General features: G+C 40.7%; 1 non-coding gene across 1 annotated transcript; it reads left to right on the top strand.

The window, feature by feature from the left end:
* The first annotated feature begins 10,887 nt into the window (after positions 1–10,887).
* LOC141593784 (small nucleolar RNA R71) lies at positions 10,888–10,994 on the top strand. Its single transcript, XR_012521848.1, has one exon. It is a non-coding gene; the product is annotated as a small nucleolar RNA R71 (small nucleolar RNA).
* Positions 10,995–16,135: the final 5,141 nt, after the last annotated feature.

Below are 16,135 nucleotides of genomic sequence, written 5' to 3'. Positions count from 1 at the left end.
AACCAGCGCTCTCCGGGAGGCAAATGACAGCTTTTATTTGTGTTTTTGCTGAACTATTTGTTTTTCCGTTAATTGCTTCCCTTTAAACTTTAAGTTAACATTTAGACGCTGCTTGGAACAATTTCTGTATTTTCCTTGCTTCCATGCGTCCTTTGCAGGCTAAAAGTGGTCGATCGAAGGGTTTTTGAGCTCGATCGAGCGCTTCCTGACGCGGCTGCCACTCGATCGAGGGATGTTGTCCTCGATCGACCAGATCCATAACAAGGCTTACTCGATCGAGTGGCTTGTCATTCGATCGAACCCTTCCCATACACGGTTCACTCGATCGAGCTGTTCCAGGAGGTCGATCGAGCAGTTATGACTTCCACCGTTTTTTACGCCCGCAAGGCCGCCGTTGACTTTCTTTGACCTCCCATGTTCATGGTCGGTTTGGGGAGGTCCCGCTATATGACGTCTTGTAAGTTTCCCGACTCCACTTCTCCTTTTCCTTCTAGTTTGCATTTCTTTCCCTATTTTTGGTACAATGAGGGCATTGTACGGTTTGGTTTGGGGAGGTATGCATCCATATCTGTGTCTGCATGTTTCTTGCATTTTTGCTTGCACGTTTATTTATTTCCGCATGCATTGTTGTTTAATTAATTCCAAAAATCATAAAATTTAAAAAAAAAAAAAATTTCAAAATTTTCATGTTTAAATTAAGTCGGAACGTTTGAACATTGACGCTACATTGAATCCTTATTTTGAGCCTTGCATTTTCTTGACATTTAGCTGGCGTGTTTATGTGCATAATCTACGAGTTTTTGTTTCTCTCTTATCTGAACGAATAGACTTGATTCTTGATGTCGGCAAGCTACACTACATTCTGAGGTTAGAGCTTATTAAACTGGTGACTTTCATGACCGGTTTCATTTAGGATGTGAGTAGTACTCTCTTTAAGACATGTAACATCAATTTGCATAAGCATGAGTCTAGTCTTCTTAATACCTGTATGCATTCGGTCTGTGGATGGTGACACGTGTTAGGAGAGGCGGTTCCCCTTATTTCATTTTGCCCATGAGCCTCACATAGCCAAATTGCCTTTTTGTCCTATCAACTACTTTCTATAATATTTCCTACCCTAGCTAAGCTAGTAACGAGTAGTTCTTGGAATGTGTTATTGCAATATGGTTATTTCATCTGATTTCAGAAGTTGGCGGAAGAAGCAAGGGGAAAGAAAGAAAAATGTGTTGAATTGTGAAAAAAAAATGAAACGGAAAAGAAAGAAAAGGAAGCGGAAAAAGAAACAGAAAATTCGAAAGAAAAGAAGAAAAATTCAATTGAAAGAAAAAAAAATGAGAATTGTGCATTGTTTCACACTCCCATGACTTATTTATATCCTATGGGGAGTTGACGATTTTTGGTATTTGTGAAGTTTAGTGCATAGTTTTGCACCGTTTCATCTTGTTGTAATGGGTACGAAGTTGGGATGCAGTCTATATTTGGATCCGTTGTTGCTAGCCTAGCTATTAACCCCACATATCCAAATTCCTTCTTGCCCTTTCCTACCCATTACCTCACTAACCCAAATGTAAGTCCTCGGCACGTGTCTTGGTCATTAGTATGGTTGGAATGCTTATGTACGGTTGTAGAGGCTCTATTCATGTTAATTGCATGCATGTTCTTATAGGTCGAGTTAGGTGAGTGTCTTGCTTCTTCCTATCTTTCACATTTATACTCACCCTGTACCTGATTTTGAGTGACGAGCGACCCGTGAGAGTCCGACATCTTTGAGTCTCGCGAGGTCGACGGTTCAGTAAGCTTGAAATATTAATTTAACTCGGTTGCACTTTTCGGCTGCTACTTTGTCATTTTGTTGCATTAAATTTGTTCTGATGGATGATTTGTAGCTGATGCGTTGGTCCCGTTCTATTGTTCACCCTTAGTCGCATTCATATTTGCTTGGGGACAAGCAAAGGTTTGGTTTGGGGAGATTTGATGCGTGTCTTTTATATAAGGTTTTTACCTCATTTTTACACGCATTTCGTGCTTTTTATGTAGCATCCGCTACAAATACCCCGAATATTCTACTTTGGTCCGTTTATTGTATTTTTGCAGAATTGACCAAGAGAAGCTAAAACGAGCCTTAATTGTCCCATTTGTATGCATTCATGGGAAATATGGAGCCGAGCTTAGAATTTCACACCTAGAGTGCGCATGAGCGGAGCAAGGGAGAAACACAAGTCCTGACGCACTTTTATAGCTCGATCGAGTGGCCTCTCTGCTCGATCGAATGCTTCATGCACCCATGCTGGTCGATCGACTGGTTGGAGGAGTCGATCGAGGAAGTTCACACAGCAGTGCTCGATCGAGTGGATGCACTAGCTCGATCGAGTGACTTGGTGTTCGATCGAGTAGTCTCTCTACTCGATCGAGGGGTTTCTCGTGTGTTTCTAGTTTAATTCTGCCTAATCTTTTATGGGCCTTTCATAATCAGTCCATGGGTTAGGTTTAAGATGTTTTTACAAGATAAGATCGAGGAGAACACTACGTTACTCCTATCTCCTTCACTACGCACATTTCCACTGTTACTTTTGACAGTTCTTGGGATCTTTGTTCACTACTTTGCTACTCGAATTTCGGTATTATCAATCCATTTAATTCTTAATCATTTTTATTTGTTCTCAATTCCTTTTCTTCTCTTGATTTATAGTCGTTCAATCATCTTTCCATATTTGTCATCATGTTTAGTTTTGATTGTTTGGTTATTATGATTGTTACCCCCATAATTATGAGTAGCTAATTTCCCATGCTAAGACTATAGGGGACCCATGATTTGAAGGGAGAGTAATCGAATTACCGGGTTAATGCTAGTATTGTCCATGTTGTTAAAATGCTACATATAATTGTAATTGCCTAATTGAGTCGACGCAATTAGACCCTTATTCTTAGTGGACCTTGACCTGGACCGAAAGGTTGGAAGGGGAGACTAGTAGCGAGCAATAGAGTATTGCAAAAGGACGAAAGTTAAACTGTTTACACTTTAGGGTGAATTAAGGACCGAAAGGTGACGTTCGCTACCCCTTGACCGTATTGCATTAACTCCGGGACCTAGATTACTCGACCGGACGATTGTGGTGAACCGCTTGTCTTAGCTATTCCCTTTTATCTGTTAAATCCCTTTTTCCTTTATTTCTCTTTGCTTTGCTCTCTTTAGTTTAGAAATCACAAATTATAAACCCCAATTTGGTTACTTAGACGAACTTGAGTTCAGCCGACAAATTCCTACCTCTCTGTGGATTCGACCCGACTTCCCTAGCTATATTAGTTAGTTGGCCAGTTGGTTATTTTTGACAGGTACGCGACAGACGTGTCAGTGACCCACTTGTACTTGTTAATCATAGCATCCATGTCAAAGATGACCACCTTTCTTTGCCACATACTTGCCATCCTTGTTGAAATTCGGATCAAAGTACTTAGCCAAAAGAGTGACTAGACCTCCATTTACAATAACGGTGGTGCCTTGCTTTCCACAATCAACCTTTAGCCATCTTTCCACCAAAAGCCTTAGAGAATTGTAAGGCTTGGTGAATTCCCTTCCAATATTTAAGGCCGACTCAAGAAGAACACAATCGAGCTTGGTAAAGTGGTTGGTGTCTTTTCTTGCAATGATAGTATTCCCGATGACCTTGTGCCACACTCTAATGCCCGGATGGTGGACTAATAGAGCGCGACTAGCATGATAGTTCTCAAATTTCCTCCCGGAAATCGCCTCCCAAAGAGGAGCGGGGTCATACTTGTCGGGATTCTTGAAATAACTAGGTGAATCACTAAGACCCAATACTTTACCCAATTCCTCAAAGGTGATGCGCCTACTCATATTAGCAAGGCGGAACTCGATGTTTTCTCTAGTCTCTACCTTAGTAACTTTTAAAGAACTCAAGAATTCTAAGGTAAGGGAGGGGTATGTCAATTCTCTTGTAGCAAACAATTTTCCCAACCCCATGGCTTCAAAGAAGACTTTCGTTTGTTCAAGGACACCCAATTTGTTCAAGGCATCTTCACATATGAACTTGGTGGATAGAAAGGATTTTCTAGCATACTTGGCAAATGTATCCCTATGGGAGTTAGAAATGAAAATTACCTCCGGATAGTTTGATAATTGAGCAATTTCCGGAGTTGTTGATGTTGTTGCTTCCAAGGGAGGTTGTTGTTGTTGCACTTCCAAGTTTGAACTAGCTACCACCATAGCCAATGAGGCTTTCTTTGCTTGAAGACACTTTTGTCTTGTTGAGAGTGCCTTTGCCTTAGGTGCCTTTGTTGCTCCTTTTGTCCTTGCCATTGATGATTAAACCAAGAAAAGAGTGAAAATCTTCAATTTCAAAGTATACCCAAACGATTTTAAGATGAAAGGCTTTGCCTTTATAATTTCAAAAATCGACTCAAAGGTTGAAGATTTTGGTGCTTGGTTTGATTTTTGTTGGAAGAGGAGTGATTGATTGTTGTTAAAAAGAAGTTTGGATTTGGTTGTGTTGAATTTGGTTGAGGAAATCTTGTTTTGGTGATGGAGAGGATGAGGGTACCTTTGTCCTCAATCGTTAAATGCTTTTGTCAAGAGTAGACTCTCTATGGTGTTAGAAACACTGGAGGATCGCGGAATTCACCCTCTTGCCTAGACAAGAAGAAGGGTCGTCCCCTCTCTACCATGCATAAAAATGGATACGATGGATAAAGGGATCGATAGAATTTGAGTTTCACTTTGGGAGTTTGCTTTCATTTTTGTTTTTCCCCCCAATTTCTTGTGGCATATAACATTTGAGAACACTTTCTTTTGCCATTTCTTTTGATTTTTTGGCATTTCAACACTTGACAACTTTCAACTTTTTCTTTGCATTTCTTTTGAACATTTTCAAAGTCACCCCATATGTAGTGAGGATGGCTTATATTTGAAGCTTTAGGGGTTCTATTTTTGCTCCTCTTTTCATTTGATGCATTTTTGCAAACTTTCTTTCACTTTTCATTTCATTGAACTCAAATTGATTTCTTTTTGTGCCCATTCCCTTTGATGACAAAAATGTGGTAGAACATGGATGATGGATGGATGGATGCATGGTTTCAAGGGTCACCTTGGAATAAACGGTAGCCAAGGAGTTATCACACCACAAGGTACTCTTGACTAGGCCTTAATCCATGGGTCAAAGGATACTAGCATGACACATCCTAGGGTGTTTTATAAGTATTCTAACAAGCAAAGTCTTAAGAACAAAAAGCATCTACTAGGGCCTATATACACTTGTCAAGTTTCCCAAGTAGACGGTTTCGCAAAATTTTTCTAACATGCAAACTACATGCCATGATGCAACTAATATATATACATCCTAATGCAAATGATTCTACCAACTAATATGACATATAAACTAAATGCAAGTCCTAAGTTCACATTGTTATACCGCATCAATCAAAATAAAGCCACATAGTCATTAACATAAAGAGGAAAAAGGAGATTGGAAAGATCATACCATGCGGTCTTCAATATCCTCATGTCTCGGATGTGGCGTAGTCGATCAATGTGAACAAGGATAGAACAAACACAATATATACAAAATATATACATGACTACGCTACAAAGGAAATGAACTTGTTTTTGGATTTTCAATTTTTCAAATTTTTATGGTTTTTTCAATTTTTTTTGGATTTTTGAATAAAAGTTAAGTTAGAATTCCCCATCCCCACACTAATATGGGCATTGTCCTCAATGGCCAAAATGATGGGAAATTATGCAAACATGATGCATGATTTCTACACTAAATGCAAGCTACACTAATCTATACTATATGATGCATGGTTTTTGTTTATGACGGAGAGGATAATTTAGATTACCTCCCGTTGTGTATGCATGTACTTCCCCAAACCGAGTTAGACACTATTTCTAATGTCCTAAGGTTGGGTGTAGTTCATGCACACAAATGCAATGCATGAAACTAAATTTGTCATTTTGGATTTTCAAAAGTGGGAACAATAAGATAATAACACCTCAATGGGGCCGAGGTGTTAGTCCTCTATGTTGCTAGGACTACTCCAACAATGATCAAGATAAATAAATAAAACAAAGAAAGAAGTAGAACAAACCTCGAGAGGGTAGGAGCCTCCAAAGCTTGCTAATCTTCCACCATATCATCACTATCATCATCTTCCTCACTATAAGTGGACTCATCACCACTTCCCTCTTCACTTCCTTGCTTACTTTCTTCATCATCCTCTTCTTCTTCATCACTAGCCTCTTCATCAATGTTATCATCAACAACCTCATCACCGACAACCTCATTGTCACCCGGAATCTCACCCCTAGATGCACTCGGAAAGAAGACTTCCCTATCCGCCCAACTAGGCAAAGGACATGAAGGATCAAGTAGTCCTTGCCTAGCTAAGTGAAGGAGGGGTGGATATTGGGCTAAGTAAGCATCTTCCCGGTCTTTGAAGGCCTGCTTGTTCATCTCTTGCATAAGAAGAGTCATATAATCTTTGCTTGTTTCAACACCTTCGGGTTTGAACTCTTGGTACTTGAAAGGATAGGGTGGTGTGACAATGGAAGAGGAGGGCATTTCAATTTCACCCCTTTGTTGTCGGATAATGTATTCGGCCTCTTTTGAGAGGGGAAGGAGATAGTTGGTCCGGTGGACACTCAAACGAAAAATCTTCGAAGGCAAAGTAAAAGATCTAGCCTCACTTGTGAGCCATCCATACTTGGTGTCAAGAGGGTTATGAGAGACCCACTTGTATTTGTTAATCATAGTATCAATATCAATGAGATGACCACCCTTTTTCGCCACATACTTGCTATCCTTGTTGAAGTTCGGATCAAAGTATTTAGCTAAAATAGTGACTAGACCTCCATTCACAATAACGGTAGTGCCTTGCTTCCCACAATCAACATTTAGCCATCTATCCACCAAAAGCCTTAGAGAGTTGAAAGGCTTGGTGAATTCCCTTCCAATGTTTAAGGCCGACTCAAGAAGAACAAAATCGAGTTTGGTAAAGTGGTTGGTGTCTTTTCTTGCAATGATGGTATTCCCTATGACGTTGTGCCACACTCTAATGCCCGGATGGTGGACTAATAGAGCGCGACTAGCATGATAGTTCTCAAATTTCCTTCCGAAAATCGCCTCCCAAAGAGGAGCGGGGTCATACTTGCCAACATTCTTGAAATAACTAGGTGAATCACTAAGACCCAAAGCTTTACTCATTTCCTCAAAGGAGATGCGCCTACTAACATTAGCTAGGCGGAACTCGATGTTTTTCATAGTCTCTACCTTGTTAACTTTCAAAGAACTCAAGAATTCTAAGGTTAGGGAGGGGTATGTCAATTCTTTTGTTGTAAACAATTCTTCCAACCCCATGGCTTTAAAGAAGGCTCTAGTTTGCTCAAGGACACCCAACTTATCTAAGGCATCTTCACAAATAAACTTGGTGGATAGAAATGATTTTCTAGCATACTTGGCAAAAGTGTCCCTATGGGTTTTGGAAATGAAAATTACCTCCGGATAGTTCGAAAGTTGAGCAATTTCCGGAGTAGTAGATGTTGTTGCTTCCAAGGGAGGTTGTTGTTGTTGCACTTCCAAGTTTGAGCTAGCTACCACCATAGCCAATGAGGCTTTCTTTGCTTGAAGACACTTTTGTCTTGTTGAGAGTGCCTTTGTCTTTGGTGCCTTTGCCTTTGTTGCTTTTGTTGCTCCCTTTGTCCTTGCCATTGATGAATAAACCAAGAAAAGAGTGAAAATCTTCAATTTCCAAGTATACCCAAATCGATTTAAAGATGAAAGGCTTTGCCTTTATGAATTCAAAAATCGACTCAAAGGTTGAAGATTTTGGTGCTTGGCTTTGATTTTTGTTGAAAGAGGAGTGATTAATTTTTGTTAAAAGGATGTTTTGATTTGATTTTGATAAATGTAGTTGAGGAAATCTTGTTTTTGTGATGGAGAGGATGAGGGTTTTGAGTTTTGGGGTTTATGGGTAGTGTTTTGAATGAAGGAATGAAGAAATGAATGTTGGAGGGGGTATTTAAAATACCCGAAATTTTGAATTTGCAGGGGGAAGACGGGCGTCTTTCCTTCGGGACGCTCGGATTATGCCTGTTTTGGCTTCAGGAATCTCGCCTAAAGACTGGCGTCTTTCAGCAAAGACGCTCGGATTTATCGACTGCAGGACGGGCGCCTTCTGCTGAAGACGGGGCGGATTCTCAGACAGCGAGATTTCTTGTTTTTCACAGGCAAAAAGACGGGCGTCTTTCCTTCAAAGACGGGCGGATTTCTGAAGACGAGCGTCTTCTCTCTCAGGACGCTCGGATTCTTCAACAGTCCCAAAATTTCAAATTTTCAGCTCAGAAGGACGGGCGGATTTCTGACGTAGACGCCCGGATTGCCTGAAGACGGGCGGATTCCCATGAAGACGCTCGGATTCTCCCTGTTTTACCCGGATTCAGTTCCATCCGTGCACTTGCATATCCCTTGTCATTTTTCATTCTTCAAATCCCGTGTTCTTCATTGTAGGGGCACTACTAAGGCATGAATAGCCTAGGCAATTGCTATCCCACACTAAGCTAAAGCACTACACATCAATTTAAATCATTAGTCCCTCCCTCACTTCTCTCAAAAATGATAATTATCTTGATCAAAGTATCAAAATCCAAAAATGACAAAAATGCAATGTAAGAATTAAAATGCGAGTTAGGGAGTTAGAAATATTTACAAATGGTGGTTTAGGGAGGACTCCATCAAACTCTCATCCTTAGTGAGATGTCATGGGGGCATGGCCAAGGTGTTGTTGATGTTGCTCAACACCTTGAAGAAGTAATCAAAAACTTGTTCATTATCATGATAAAGATCTTCAATAGACCTTTGCCCTTGTTGTCGGTCTTGATCGATAGCATTACCAATATAGGGATTGAAAATCCCTTCAAACTTATCGTCCCAAAGACCACAAACTTCATCTACTTGATCACTAAAGATCTCTTGAGTTGATAGAGACAACTCTCCCATTTTCTTGTCTTGGCCAATGAGGTCATCCTCTTCATTGCTTGACTTTGGTGAGCTTTTCAAGCTCTCTTTGTTACAATTCAATTGCTCTTTGAATGGAGCATCTTCAATTTTCTTCTTCCATTGGAAATCCGACTTCTTCCTATCATCCTTCCGGCTATAATGATCAACCATAAAACATGGTTCATGCAAACGGGGAGATCTCATGGTCTTGTCAAGATTGAAAGTTATGCTCTCATCTCCCACTTCTAGAGTGAGCTCTCCAAGCTTCACATCAATCACCGCACCCGCGGTGTGTAAGAAAGGTCTTCCTAGAATGATTGGAATGTTGGAGTCTTCTTCCATGTCAACAATGACAAAGTCCACCGGGATGAAAAATTTCCCAACTCTTACGGGAACATCTTCCCATATCCCTAATGGTGTCTTCGTCGATCTATCGGCCATTTGAAGTGTGATATTGGTGCTTTTAAGCTATCCCATCCCCAACCTTTTACTTACCGAGTACGGCATAACACTCACAATAGCCCCTAGATCACATAAGGCTTTGTTGATCGTGGTGTCGCCAATGGTACACGGTATTGAGAAGCTTCCCGGATCTTTGAGTTTTGGAGGTGAACTCCCTTGAAGTATTGCACTACTCACCTTAGTGAAGGTGATAGTCTCAAGCTTCCGGATTGACTTCTTCTTTGTGAGGATGTCTTTCATGTATTTTGCATAGGCCGGCACGTGATTGATTAATTCCGTGAAGGGAATTGAGACTTCCAAATTCTTCACAATTTCCATAAATTTTCCAAGTTGGTCATCAAATTTGGGCTTGGCTTGACGACTTGGAAAAGGAAGTCTAATCACAATGGGCTCCTTCTCCTTGACCTTGTCTTCATTTTTCTTTGAAATTTCTTCTTTTGATGGTTCTCCATCCTTGGAGTTTTGCACAATTTCTTATTTGTCACTAGCTTCCACAACTTCATCCTCAACTTGCTTCTTCGGTGCTTCATACCTTGTACCACTCCTCAAGTGAATGGCACTAACCGTTTCATGTCTTGGGGGATTACTTTGAGGTGGTAATTCCCCCTTTTGTCTTTGTGAGCTTGAAGATGCTAGTTGAGTCAATTGGGTTTCCAACATTTTGGTGTGAGCTAGAATGTTGTTGATGGTGATTTCCTTTGCTTGACTATCCTTTTGCATTTGAGTGAAAAACTCTTGTTGATTCTTTTGCATTTGGAGGACCGCTTTTTGAACATCAAAACCTTGGTCATTTTGTTGATTGTATGGAGTTTGATTTTGGTACCCTTGGTTTTGGTTATAAAAGGGTCTTTGATTTTGGTTTCTCATGGGAGGTGGGGTGTATGTTGGTTGAGGGTTTTGAACATTTTGGCTTTTGTATGAGATATTTGGATGGAATTTGGTGTTTTCATTGTAATAGTTTGAATAAGGGGTACCACTCTTGTATGCTTGGAAAGCATTCACTTGTTCATTTGTTCCCCTACATTAACTTTGGTCATGTCCCAAAGTTCCACAATTCTCACATATCCCACTTGGGATTGATGAAGATGCCGTCATGGCATTAACATGATGCTTTGGTGATTTTGAGGCTTCTTCAAGTCTAGCCATAACTTTTTCAAACTTCAAATTAATGGTATCAATGTGAGCACTAAGTTGAGCACCCAATTGAGTAACGGAGTCCACTTCATGCTTTCCTCCTCTAGTAGCCTTGCGAGGTCTACTATATTCTGAGTTATGGACTGCCATTTCCTCAATTTTGTTCCAAGTTTGATTGTCATCAACTTCGGTGAACATTCCATTTGATCCCATGTTGAGAATGTTCCTTGAATCTTCATAAAGACCGTTCCAAAATTGTTGTACCAAGAACCACTCGCTAAGTCCATGATGAGGACATGAGCGACAAATTCACTTGAATCGCGCCCAAGCTTCATACAAAGATTCTTCATCCCTTTGCTTAAAGCTCGTGATTTGAGCTCTTAGCATGTTAGTCTTTTCCGGTGGATAGAACTTTTTGTAGAAAGCTATAGCCAATTTCTTCCAAGAATCACTTCAGAGAGTAGCCTTCTCAAGGCTTTTTAACCATTGTTTCGCGGTGCCAATTAGAGAAAAAGGAAATAAGACCCATCGAATTTGGTCTTGAGTTACACCGGTTTGAGAAATCGCATCACAATAATCGCAAAAAGCTTCCATATGAGAGTGAGGGTCTTCACTAGGCATCCCCCCAAATTGGCTTCTTTCGACTAATTGGATAAATGCGGATTTGGCAATAAAATTTCCGGTTAGATGTTGTGGTGTGGGAGTAGCATTGGGTAGGTTCTCCTCGGTGGGTACTGAATGTGATGAAAACTTAGGCATTGTGGGTTGATTTTGTGTTGGATTTTGTGTTGGGTTCTCCTCACCTTCTCTTGCAAAAGGGTTGATGAACTCAATAGTATTTGGTTGAATAACCTCACTAACACCTCTCAAATTTCTCCTAGCAATTTCGCGATCAAAGGGTAACAAGTCACCTTGTGACCTTCTAGACATGCAAAATATCAAACAACTCGAAAACAATTAGAACAAACCTTGAGGAGTTTTACTTCCCCAGGGCAAAGAAAGACACAACTAATAACAATATAAGAAAATCTAAATCAAGTTAACACCGTCCCCGGCAACGGCGCCATTTTTGGTCGGGACTATATTTTCGGTTACTTGTCGTTAGGAGCACCTAGACCAAAACACAATTTATAACTTCACCAACAACTCTACAACTTAGTAAAGAGGCAAGTAAAGGTCGGATCCCAAGGGACGGGAATTGAGATGAGATTTCTATTGCAACTAGTGGTGTCTTAAGGGTGTCACAATTGGGTTTGAATAGAAGATCACTAAACTAAATAGCAATGAAAGTAAACAAGCAAGATGAATTAAAAGGGATGTAAACAATTGATAAAAGGCACTAGGGTGTCATGGGGTCATAGGGGATTCATGGGAATTGATCAGAGAAACATATTCTCAAGTTATAAGCAAGCAATTATTGTTGTGATGGATCGAGTTGGGTTATATCTTACAATCCTAGGAAAGTTTGGGTCCCGGAGCTGAATCGATTAGATTGTACAACACCTACAAGTCGACTTAGTCTTCCCTACTCAACAACATGCATGGTCTAATGAGACTCGGGTTGGTTTATGTCTTACAAGTCTCATTGAAAAGATAGGTGATGGGTAAAAAATGCAAGGATTCATAGGCTCGCATTTCATCAAACATAACATGTGCATGAGTTGAGATCATAAGCAAGCAAATAAACTATGAAAGCATATTAATTTAAGCATGAATCATTCCCCATGTTGGTTTCCCCTAATTACCCATTAACCCTAGCTAAGGAAACTACTCACTCATTATCATGTTGAACATGCTAGCAAGGTTGTCAATCATACCAACAAAGTGAAACATGATGAATAAATGAAAGTGATTAACAATAATTAAAAAGGGATTAAGAGAATTATACCTACTAATGATTCCAATAGAGCAAAGAATAAAAGAAGTACTTGATGCTTGATTGAGAGGTTGTCAATCTCCCAATAATAACCCAAATAATCCTCAATTACCCAAAATAAAGCATGGACAAGAGAGAGATTAAGGAAATGAAACTTGTATTAAAACTTGATTAAATGTTGATTACAAGATTAAAGAGAGATTTGATTGATATTAACTACACTAAAGATTGCTAAGAAGAACATGCTCTTCTAATTAGACTAATGGGGTATTTATAGTGGGGATTAGGTGCATGAATTAGGGTTAACTAAGGGCTTAAATGACGATTAAGTCCCTTGTTGAGGAAACGCCTGTAACACCCCCATACTCCAAGTGCCTTACCAGGACCACTCAGGTATGAAGACATTACCATCTCGGTTACCCGAGGCAATGATAATCAAACAACATTGAAGAAACAACATTTATTATAATTAATTAGCGAATAGTTACAATCCTCAAACCAAACCAAAAGTACGATACATGATCTCAAACTGACTGTTCTAACTGAAATATAAATAAACTAAAAGCTACAGCGGAAGACTCCTATCATCATGTCGTGGCATCCCAGCTATCCCAGTACTCATCTCAATACCTGCTCAATATCTGCTCACCATCCCCGAATGGATCACCGCAGGTTTACAAAACAACACCGGGGTCAGTACTAATCACACAATCAATATAAACAATAACGATAAGGTAAACAAACAGCTTAACTTTCACACACACACAACCAACCAATTCCCATCACCTCAATACTGACTGTCCACTGGACCAGCCCTGCCAGTGGGGGACCGCAGCCGTACCCACTAAATCCCCGCTCCACATAGTGAGCGATAACCCTGTCCATTAATGTGCACATCCCTTCTGTGGCGGGTTCCACAGAAGGCGAAACTAGGGCGTGAAGCCACTCCCGCAAGTGACCCCACTCAGCCGAGAACGCATCTCGAGAACCATCAACAACGATCACCACCACAACCACAATCACAATACAATTATTATACCAAACAACCAAATACAATACATCAACCAATATCCCATTATGGGACTAATACTGAGTAGGAAATCCTACCTGATATGCACACAATCAGACGGTCTCTACAGCTGAATCAAAAAGCTTCTTCTATGAACCCTCCTCCTATCATACAACACATAGAGGCTACCAAATCACATACTACACATAAAACCCCCAATCTCTAAATTAGGGTTTAACCAATTAAAAGGAAATACAATAAAAAGGGTACATAGATCTTACCCTCGACGCAAGGAACCCAACGGTATAATCAACGACAAGAACTGATCGTCTGAACTCCGGGAATTGCTAAGAATGCGATTAAGAAGATGAACTTGCTTGCTTTCTCTCTTAAACAGGAATTTAGGTTTTGTAAAAGTGATTTAGAACAATGACGACGAAGCTTAAATATCTTAATCGCATAATTAACAAAACCCGAGAAAACTCCCCGTAAAACCGACTACTCGATCGAGTACCCAAGGATACTCGATCGAGTACCCCCCTACTCGATCGAGTACCCCAGCTACTCGATCGAGTACCCAACAGGTCAGAAACTATTTTATTTCGCAACTTACCCTTACTCGACAGAGTAAGGCCTACTCGATAGAGTACCCCAAGACTTATAAATACGGAGTATTATAGTCTTCCCTCCTTAAAAGGAACTTCGTCCCCGAAGTTCAAACCACTACTAAACAAAGGTACTCCCACAACATTCCGACTCAACAATCAAACAAAATTCAACATAAAACATGATACTAACCCAACTCATCCCGACACACATACCGACACAACATATAAAAGGGGTATAAAACTCCTAAAAACTGTTCGCGATCATCTCCTACCCCCCTAAAAGAAACAAGGTTACGTCCCCGTAACCATACATACCTGATCAAAAAGGAAAGGGTAACGCTCTTTCATAGCTTCCTCTGGCTCCCATGTAGCTTCCTCGGTCTCGTGGTTAGACCAAAGGATCTTAAGCAAAACTGTCTCACCACTCCTAGTCTTTCTAACCTTTCGGTCTAGAATCTGCTTAGGCACCTCAAGATATGATAAGGACTCATCTAGCTTTAAGCTCTCTGCCTCTAACACATGTGACGGGTCACTCACATACTTCCGCAGCTGCGATACATGAAACACATTATGCACTCTCTCTAATGCAGCTGGTAAAGCCAGACGATAAGCTACTTCCCCAACTCGCTCTAAGATCTCATAAGGCCCTATAAACTTCTGACTCAGCTTGCCTTTCTTCCCAAATCTTATAACCCCACGCATAGGAGACACTTTCAAAAGAACCTTGTCCCCAACTTGAAACTCTATGTCCCGGCGATGTAGATCTGCATAACTCTTTTGTCGATCCTGGGCTGCTCTCATCCTTTCCCTGATCATCTTAATCTGTTCCACCATCTCATGCACCATCTCTGGTCCTAAAACCACTTTGCCTCAAAGACTATCGTCCCAACAGATTGGACTCCTACATCTCCTCCCATACAAAGCCTCAAACGGTGCCATACCTATACTGGTGTGATAGCTGTTATTGTAAGAAAATTCTATCAAGTCCAACCTCTGCTCCCAGCTACCGCCAAAGTCCATCACACAAGCTCGCAACATATCCTCAAGAGTCTTGATTGTTCTCTCAGTCTGCCCGTCTGTCGCAGGATGAAATGCTGTACTCATCTTCAAAGTTGTTCCCAACGATTCCTGCAACTCCTTCCAAAAACTCGATATAAACCTCGCATCTCTGTCAGACACTATGTCCTTATGGACTCCATGTAACTTAAGCACGTTCTTTCGATAGGCCATAGCCAATTGTGCCTTAGTCCATGTATCTTTCATTGGAACAAAGTGAGCTGACTTGGTCAGACGATCCACTATCACCCAAATCATGTTGTTACCTTGTTGACTCTTTGGTAAACCCACAATGAAGTCCATGGAAATGGATTCCCACTTCCACTCAGGTACCTCTAAAGACTGAATCTTACCTTGTGGTCGTCGTTGTTCCCCTTTAACTCTCTGGCATGTCAAACAACGGCACACAAACTCAGCTGTCTCTTTCTTCATCCCAGGCCACCAAAACGTTTTCTTCAAATCCTTGTATAGCTTGTCTCCACCTGGATGAACTGAATATGGTGTGCAATGCGCCTCTGTCATGATAGTCTTTTTCAACTCCTCATCATTAGGAACACACCACCTACCGTCAAACCTCAAACTACCATCCGTATGAATAGAAAAGCGGGACACTGTCCCTTTCTCTACTCCTGCTCTCCACTCCACTATCTTAGGATCCAACACCTGTTTACCTCGAATATCATCATAAAACTCAAGCTGTACCGTCATATCACCCATGGCATCTCCTTTCTGCATCATATGTATCCCAAAGCTCGCTACCTCATCTCTCAACCTCATCAAGGATAGAGCTGTACACAGAGAATGTACACTCTTCCTACTCAAAGCATCAGCTACAACATTGGCCTTCCCTTCATGGTAGATGATTTCCATGTCATAATCGCCAATCAGCTCCATCCACCTCCTCTGTCTCATGTTCAATTCCTTCTGAGTGAAGATGTACTTGAGACTCTTGTGATCAGAAAATACCTTAAAGATTGCT

This window comes from Silene latifolia, chromosome 7 (genome assembly GCF_048544455.1).
Source record: "Silene latifolia isolate original U9 population chromosome 7, ASM4854445v1, whole genome shotgun sequence".
Classification (NCBI taxonomy): domain Eukaryota; kingdom Viridiplantae; phylum Streptophyta; class Magnoliopsida; order Caryophyllales; family Caryophyllaceae; genus Silene; species Silene latifolia.
Note: the sequence above shows the minus strand (reverse complement) of the source record. Positions and strands in the feature narration are given on the sequence as shown.